The sequence below is a fragment of the Neomonachus schauinslandi genome, chromosome 11 (assembly GCF_002201575.2).
Source record: "Neomonachus schauinslandi chromosome 11, ASM220157v2, whole genome shotgun sequence".
In the NCBI taxonomy this organism is placed as follows: Eukaryota; Metazoa; Chordata; class Mammalia; order Carnivora; family Phocidae; genus Neomonachus; species Neomonachus schauinslandi.
Genome location: NC_058413.1, coordinates 108,577,457 through 108,587,365, shown reverse-complemented (window position 1 = coordinate 108,587,365; position 9,909 = coordinate 108,577,457).

The window sequence follows — 9,909 nt, the reverse complement described above, 5'->3', positions numbered from 1 at the left end:
TTTCTTTCTTTCTTTCTTTCTTTCTTTCTTTCTTTCTTTTCTTTTCTTTTCTTTCTTTCTTCTTTTCTTTTCTTTCTTTCTTTCTTTCCTCTCTTTCCTTTCTTTCCTTTCTTTCTTTCTTTTCTTTCATGTTCAGTGCAAGTGTAGTCAGACAGGGCCTCTGCCGGGAGCCCCCTGAAGGCTTCTCCACTCTTCATGCTTCTCCACTCTTCATGCCTAATGTCTGTGCTGGAGGGCTGACACAGCTGGCTGTTGGTGGGCATGTCTCACTCGCTGTGCGGCCTCTTCACATTATTCACCTGGGCTTCCTCAGTGTCTGTCTGTCCAGGTGCTGCATGACTTCTTACATGTCAGCAGGCTTTCCCTTGAGAGACTTATTGCTGGAGGGGGCTGGAAAGTCTCAGAATTCACACACTATCTCTAGCAGTCAAAAACAGGTCAAGTCGCAGAGCTAGCCCAAAATCAAGGAAATGGAACTACATAAGAGAATAAATAATGGGAGGTGTTGTTCATTTCTTGGGGCCATATCAGTAATTTTTAGAAGGGACATTATTTAACAAGCCATGATGTTTGTTCCAGGTATGCAATGTTTTATGTTATTTTTTAATATTTAAAATTCGATGAATGTAATTCATCATAATAACATAAAAAAGAATATATGATCTTCTGAATACAAAAGGAAAAAAGTATTTATAAAAATCTATACTCATAATTTTAAAAACTCAGAAAAGGTGTACCTGGGTGGCTCATTTGGTTGAGTGTCCGACTCTTGGTTTTGGCTCAGGTCATGATCTCAGGGTCATGGGATCAAGCCCCTTTCGTCGGGTTCTGTGCTGGGCATGGAGCCTGTTTGTGTGGGATTTTCTCTCTCCCTCTCCTTCTGCCCCTTATTCCCCACCTCTCTCTCTTAAAAACAAAACAAAACAAAACAACAAAAACCCAATATATTGAACTGATAAGTAATGAAAGCTTTCTTCCTGAGATTTGGATGAGACAAAGAAGCATTCCATCATATTTAAGGGTATACTGGAGATCATAACCCATTTAATAAATGAAGAAAAATAGAGATTAAAATAAAAATAAATTATTATACATAAATGGCATGTTTGTGCATGGAGGAAGTTCAAAAGCATCACACATAAACTGTTAAATAAATTGTATAGGGCCAAGTGTATATCCATATGGAAAAAAATTGCTTTGCCCCAACTTTACAATAAAAACAAAAATTAATTTCAGGTGAGATTATGGACCTAAATATGAAGGTTAAAATAATAAATATTCTGGAAGATTGTGTAAAAAAGTATCATCAGAACCTTGGATTAGGCCATGGCTTCTTAACCAGGTCACCAAAAGCAGTAACTATAAAGGAAATGGTTTACAAATTGGAATCCATTAAAATTAGGACACTATCTTTTTCTAATGATATCATTAAAAGAGGAAAGAAATGTACTTCACAGGATGGAAGAACATTTTAGCAACACATATACCTTGTAAAGAACTTGTTTCTCAGATATGTTTGTTCATATATACTTCCATTTATCAATACAAAGAAAGACAGTAAACATAATAGAAAATCTGGAACATTTCTTAAAATATTATATGCAGGAGGCCAACAAATGTGAAAATATTCTATTATTGTTACCAGGGAAATACAAATTAAAATACTAATGTGATAACATTCACTCACCATAGTAAGTAAGATATTTAAAAAGGACAAAATTCCGGAAAAAAATCACCTCAACAAAAAGAACAAGAGGTAGTACCGACTGCCAGGGACCTACTCAATACGGACATTAGTACGATGTCAGATCTAGAGTTCAGAATCATCACTTTAAAGATACTAGCTGGGCTTGGAAAAAATATGGAAGTTATTAGAAAAACCCTTTCTGGAGAAGTAAAAGAACTAAAATCTAACCAAGTAGAAATCAAAAAGGCTATTAATGAGGTGCAATCAAATATGGGGGTGCTAACTGCTAGAATAAATGAGGCAGAAGAGAGAATCAGTAATATAGAAGACCAAATGATGGAAAATAAAGAAGCTGAGAAAAAGATAAACAACTACTGGATCATGAGGGCAGAATTCGAGAGATAAGCGATACCATAAGACGAAACAACATTAGAATAATTGGGATCCCAGAAGAAGAAGAAAGAGAGAGAGGGGCAGAAGGTATAATGGAGCAAATTATAGCAGAGAACTTCCCTAATTTGGGGAAGGAAACAGGCATCAAAATCCAGGAAGCACAGAGAACCCCTCTCAAAATCAATAAAAATAGGTCAACACCCCAACATCTAATAGTAAAACTTACGAGTCTCATAGACAAAGAGAAAATCCTGAAAGCAGCTCGGGAGAAGAGATATGTAACCTACAATGGTAGAAACATTAGATTGGCAACAGACCTATCCACAGAGACCTGGCAGGCCAGAAAGGACTGGCAGGATATATTCAGAGCACTAAATGAGAAAAATATGCAGCCAAGAATACTCTATCCAGCTAGGCTGTCATTGAAAATTGAAGGAGAGATAAAAAGCTTCCAGGACAAACAAAAACTAAAGGAATTTGCAAACACAAAACCAGCCCTACAGGAAATCTTGAAAGGGGTCCTCTAAGCAAAGAGAGAGCCTAAAAGCAACATAGACCAGAAAGGAACACAGACAATATACGGTAACAGTCACCTTACAGGCAATACAATGGCACTAAATCCCTATCTTTCAATAGTTACCCTGAATGTAAATGGGCTAAATGCCCCAATCAAAAGACACAGGCTATCAGACTGGATTAAAAAACAAGACCCATCGATATGGTGTCTGCAAGAGACTCATTTTAGAACCAAAGACACCCCCAGATTGAAAGTGAGGGGGTGGAAAACCATTTACCATGCTAATGGACACCAAAAGAAAGCTGGGGTGGCAATCCTTATATCAGACAAATTAGATTTTAAACCAAAGACTGTAATAAGAGATGAGGAAGGATATTATATCCTACTTAAAGGATCTATCCAACAAGAAGATCTAACAATTGTAAATATCTATGCCCCTAACATGGGAGCAGCCAAATATATAAGGCAATTAATAACAAAAGCAAAGAAACACATCGACAACAATACAATAATAGTGGGGGACTTTAACAGCCCCCTCACTGAAATGGACAGATCGTCTAAGCAAAAGATCAACAAGGAAATAAAGACTTTAAATGACACACTGGACCAAATGGACTTCACAGACATATTCAGAACATTCCATCCCAAAGCAACGGAATACACATTCTTCTCTAGTGCCCATGGAACATTCTCCAGAATAGATCACATCCTGGGTCACAAATCAGGTCTCAACCAGTACCAAAAGATTGGGATCATTCCCTGCCTATTTTCAGACCACAATGCTTTGAAACTAGAACTCAATCACAAGAGGAAAGTCGGAAAGAACTCAAACACATGGAGGCTAAAGAGCATCCTACTGAAGAATGAATGGGTCAACCAGGAAACTAAAGAAGAATTAAAAAAATACATGGAAACCAATGAAAATGAAAACACAACTATTCAAAATCTTTGGGATGCAGCAAAGGCAGTCCTAAGAGGAAAGTATATAGCAATACAAGACTTTCTCAAGAAACAAGAAAGGTCTCAAGTACACAGCCTAACCCTACACCTAAAGGAGCTGAAGAAAGAACAGCAAATAAAGCCTAAACCCAGCAGGAGAAGAGAAATCATAAAGATCAGAGCAGAAATCAATGAAATAGAAACTAAAAGAACAGTAGAACAGATCAACGAAACTAGGAGCTGGTTCTTTGAAAGAATTAACAAGATTGATAAACCCCTGGCCAGACTTATCAAAAAGAGAAGAGAAATGACCCAAATCAACAAAATCATGAATGAAAGAGGAGAGATCACAACCAACACCAAAGAAATACAATTATAAGAACATATTATGAGCAATTCTATGCCAGCAAATTAGATAACCTGGAAGAAATGGATGCATTCCTAGAGGTGTATCAACTACCAAAACAAACCAGGAAGATATAGAAAACCTGAACAGACCTATAACCACTAAGGAAATTGAAGCAGTCATCCAAAATCTCCCAAAAAACAAAAGCCCAGGGCCAGATGGCTTCCCAGGGGAATTCTACCAAACATTTCAAGAAGAATTAATACCTATTCTTCTGAAAATGTTCCTAAATAGAAATGGAAGGAAAACTTCCAAACTCGTTTTATGAGGCCAGCATTACCTTGATCCCAAAACCAGACAAAGACCCCATCAAAAAGGAGAATTACAGACCAATATCCCTGATGAACTTGGATGCAAAAATTCTCACCAAAATACTAGCCAATAGGATCTAGCAGTACGTTAAAAGGATTATTCACCACGACCAAGTGGGATTTATCCCTGGGCTGCAAGGTTGGTTCAACATCTGCAAATCAATCAATGTGATACAATACATTAACAAAAGAAAGAACAAGAATCATATGATCCTCTCAATAGATGCAGAAAAAGCATTTGACAAAGTACAGCATCCTTTCTTGATCAAAACTCTTCAGAGTATAGGCACAGAGGGTACATACCTCAATATCATAAAAGCCATCTATGAAAAACCTACAGCGAATATCATTCTCAATGGGGAAAAACTGAGAGCTTTCCCCCTAAGGTCAGGAACGCGGCAGGGATGTTCACTATCACCACTGCTATTCAACATAGTATTGGAAGTCCTAGCCACAGCAATCAGACAACAAAAAGAAATCAAAGGCATCCAAATCGGCAAAGAAGAAGTCAAACTCTCACTCTTTGCAGATCATATGATACTTTATGTGGAAAACCCCAAAGACTCCACCCCAAAACTGCTAGAACTCATACAGGAATTCAGTAAAGTGGCAGGATATAAAATCAATGCACAGAAGTCAGTGGCATTCCTATATACCAACAACAAGACAGAAGAAAGAGAAATTAAGGAGTCGATCCCATTTACAATTGCACCCAAAACCATAAGATACCTAGGCATAAATCTAACCAAAGAGGCAAAGGATCTGTACTCAGAAAACTATAAAATACTTATGAAAGAAATTGAGGAAGACACAAAGAAATGGAAAAACGTTCCATGCTCATGGATTAGAAGAACAAATATTGTGAAGATGTCCATGCTACCTAGAGCAATCTACACATTCAATGCAATCCCCATCAAAATACCATCCACCTTTTTCAAAGAAATGGAACAAATAATCCTAAAATTTGTATGGAACCAGAAAAGACCCCGCATAGCCAGAGGAATGTTGAAAAAGAAAAGCAAAGCCGGCGGCATCACAATTCCGGACTTCCAGCTCTATTACAAAGCTGTCATCATCAAGACAGCATGGTACTGGCACAAAAACAGACACATAGATCAATGGAACAGAATAGAGAGCCCAGAAATGGACCCTCAACTCTATGGTCAACTCATCTTTGACAAAGCAGGAAAGAATGTCCAATGGAAAAAAGACAGTCTCTTCAACAAATGGTGTTGGGAAAATTGGATAGCCACATGCAGAAGAATGAAACTGGACCATTTCCTTACACCACACACAAAAATAGACTCCAAATGGTTGAAAGACCTCAATGTGAGACAGGAGTCCATCCAAATCCTAAAGGAGAACACAGGCAGCAACCTCTTTGACCTCAGCCGAAGCAACTTCTTCCTAGAAACATCGCCAAAGGCAAGGGAAGCAAGGGCAAAAATGAACTATTGGGACTTCATCAAAATAAAAAGCTTTTGCACAGCAAAGGAAACAGTCAACAAAGCCAAAAGACAACCGACGGAATGGGAGAAGATATTTGCAAATGACATATCAGATAAAGGGCTAGTATCCAAAATCTATAAAGAACTCATCAAACTCAACACCCAAAGAACAAAGAATCCAATCAAGAAATGGGCAGAAGACATGAACAGACATTTTTCCAAAGAAGACATCCAAATGGCCAACAGACACATGAAAAAGTGCTCAACATGGCTCGGCATCAGGGAAATCCAAATCAAAACCTCAATGAGATACCACCTCACACCAGTCAGAATGGCTAAAATTAACAAGTCAGGAAACGACAGATGTTGGCAGGGATGCGGAGAAAGGGGAACCCTCCTACACTGTTGGTGGGAATGCAAGCTGGTGCAGCCACTCTGGAAAACAGTATGGAGGTTCCTCAAAAAGTTGAAAATAGAGCTACCATATGATTCAGCAATTGCACTACTGGGTATTTACCCCAAAGATACAAAAGTAGGGATCCGAAAGGGTACGTGCACCCCGATGTTTATAGCAGCAATGTCCACAATAGCCAAACTGTGGAAAGAGCCAAGATGTCCATCGACAGATGAATGGATAAAGAAGATGTGGTATATGTATACAATGGAATATTATGCAGCCATCAAAAGGAATGAGATCTTGCCATTTGCAACGACGTGGATGGAACTGGAGGGTATTATGTTGAGTGAAATAAGTCAAACAGAGAAAGACATGTATCATATGATCTCACTGATATGAGGAATTCTTAATTGCAGGAAACAAACTGAGGGTTGCTGGAGTGGGGGGTGGGGTGGGAGGGATGGGGTGACTGGGTGATAGACACTGGGGAGGGTATGTGCTCTGGTAAGCGCTGTGAATTGTGCAAGACTGTTGAATCTCAGATCTGTACCTCTGAAACAAATAATGCAATATATGTTAAGAAAAAAAAAAAAGAAGAAGAAGGTAGCAGGAGGAGAAGAATGAAGCGGGGGAAATCGGAGGGGTAGACGAACCATGAGAGATGATGGACTCTGAAAAACAAACTGAGGGTTCTAGAGGGGAGGGGGGTGGGAGGATGGGTTAGCCTGGTGATGGGTATTGAGGAGGGCACATTCTGCATGGAGCACTGGGTGTTATGCAGAAACAATGAATCATGGAACACTTCATCTAAAACTAATGATGTAATGTATGGGGATTAACATAAGAATAAAAAATTTAAAAAAAAATAAAATAATAAAAAATAAATAAATAAATAAAAAGGTCAAAATTCTATGTTGGAGTGCTTGTAGAACAACTGATCCTCTCGTGCCTTGATTGTAAAATTGTAAATTATTGCAGACATGTTGGAAAACTCTTTGGCAGTCTCATAAGCTCAATTTATATATATGCTGAACTAGCAATCCCATATGGAGGTACTGACTCAACAGGAATATGTCCACCAAATGCATGTGTCTGAATGTTCATACCATCCAAACTGGTAATAGCCAAAAATACAAGAGGAACTAATTGTCTATCTACAGTATAAATACATTGAGTAATAAATTGAGTTATACTTACAGAATGGAACACTACACAGCAAAGGTATCATAGGTTCATGGGACAGCAAGAATAAAACGCACACACGCATCATAGGTTCATGGGACAGCAAGAGTAAAACACACACATATGCACACAATGTGTGATTTCACTTGTGTGAAGTGTGAAGACAGAAGTCTGTCAACTCAGATGATAGAAGCCAGAATAGTGGATTCCTTGGGTAGGGTTTATGACCATGAGCAGGCACAGTGACACCATGTCATTGAGTGTTGACTGTGTAATAGAAGGTTCATAAAAATTATTTGACTTTATTGTTCTTTCAGTAATGATATGAGAGAGAGAGACAGGGAGAAGAAGGAAGAGGAGGGGGGAGGTAGAGGAAGAGAGAGAGATTATTCTCCTATTTCAAATAAGACAGAAAATAAAAGGATGTTCACCTGTGTCTTTCTGACTACCGAACATCCTCATTTCGCTACACCAGTTACGGAATCCCACTGTGCTTGTGCAGCATGTGCCATTTTTATTCATTTTAGTCTCATAAAGTGCTCAGGTGTGTTTTTGTTTTATTATGATGATTGACTGACATGTGTTAATACAATCTAGATAAATTGTAGACTTGAAGCTAATCTTCCATGTTTTATGTTTTAAGTTCTGTAGAAACTGTATTTTGTTAATGCTTATAATTCAAAATGACAAGAGAATTCAATATATACAGTAGTAGACAGAATAATGCCAACCCTCCCCCATCCCTGACCCCAAACCAAAAGATATTCCTGTCCTAATCCCTGAAACCTGGAAGTATGTAACTTTACGTTGTAAAAGGTTCTTTGCAGATGCAATTATGTGCAGGATGTTGAGATGGGCAATTTTCTCAGATTATCTGTTTGGGCCCAATATGATCATAGGGTCCTTATAAGAGTGACGCGGGAGCATCAGCTTCAGAGAAGGAGCTAGGACAACAGAAGCTGAGGCCAGGGTGATAGGAGAAAGGCTCCAGGAGCCAGGCAATATGGTGGCCTCTAGAAGCTAGAAAAGGCCAAGCAGTGTGCTCTATCCCTTGTCAGAGGAGACAGCTCCTCCATCCCATTTTAGGCTTCCTGCCTCCAGATATGTAAGATAATAAATATGTGTGTTGTTTTAAGCCACTCAGTTTGTCATAATTTGTTACAGCAGCAATGGGGACTGATACACATGATACCACACTTCTTTGGATCTTTGACCTTCCAGAAATTGCAAGATTTGTACTCCTGATGGTAGAACAGTATCAAAGTTAGGACTTTTCTCTCCTCTCTCTTCCCTTCCCTTCCCTTCCCTTCCCTTCCCTTCCCTTCCCTTCCCTTCCCTTCCCTTCCCTTCTTTTCTTCTTTTCTTCTTTTCTTCTTTTCTTCTTTTCTTTTCCTTTCTTTCTTTTCTTTCTAATGTGGTAATGATAGACTCCAAAAATGGTTAACACTACGGTACTGCAGCTGAGAGGTCTGCTTCCCTTTAAAAATTATGAGACAATGCAAGTGTATCAGTAGGCATGGTGATGACAGGCAGTGTGGCCACATCCAAGCCATCACTAGTTCAATAGGAATGTACTTCCATCTTAACATATTCACCATCACCACGCAGTTCAACCCAAATCCCAGGTCATCCCAAACTTGGTTTTGCTCTCCTCCAGTGTATTCTAGACCCTGGTGACAGAGTGCACTTTTAAAAGTATGACCTTGATTGTACTGATCTCTGTTTAAAACTCTCCTAGGCTTCCCTTTATCTGTAGGTAAAGACCACCATTAATAACAAAATTATATTGATTAAATCTATAGCAGAGAGTATTACCTCTGGTTCTTTCTTTTGTTGTTAAAATGTCTGTGCTGCCCAGAGAAATCTACACATTCAGTGCAATCCCTATCAAAATACTGTTGACATTTTTCACAGAGCTGGAACAAATAATCCTAAAATTTGTGTGGAACAAGAAAAGACCTCAAATAGCCAGAGAATGTTGAAAAAGAAAACCAAAGCTGGTGACATCACAATGCCGGATTTCAGGCCCTATTACAAAGCTGTCATCATCAAGACAGTATGGTATTGGCACAAAAACACACATAGATCAGTGGAACCGAATAGAGAACCCAGAAATGGATCCTCAACTCTCTGGTCAACTAATCCTTGACAAAGCAGGAAAGAATATCTAATGGAAAAAGGACGGTCTCTTCAACAAATGGTGCTGGGAAAATTGGACAGTCACATGCAGAAGAATGAAACTGGACCATTTCCTTACACCACACACAAAAATAGATTCAAAATGGATGAAAGACCTAAATGTGAGACAGGAATCCATCAAAATCCTAAAGGAGAACACAGGCAGCAACCTCTTTGACCTCAGCCACAGCAACTTCTTCCTAGAAACATCGCCAAAGGCAAGGGAAGCAACGGCAAAAATCATCTATTGGGACTTCATCAAGATAAAAAGCTTTTGTAAAGCAAAGGAAACAGTCGACAAAACCAAAAGACAACCGACAGAATGGGAGAAGATATTTGCAAATGACATATCAGATAAAGGGCTAGTATCCAAAATCTATAAAGAACTTCTCAAACTCAACACCCAAAAAACAAATGATCCAATCAAGAAATGGGTAGAAGACATGAACAG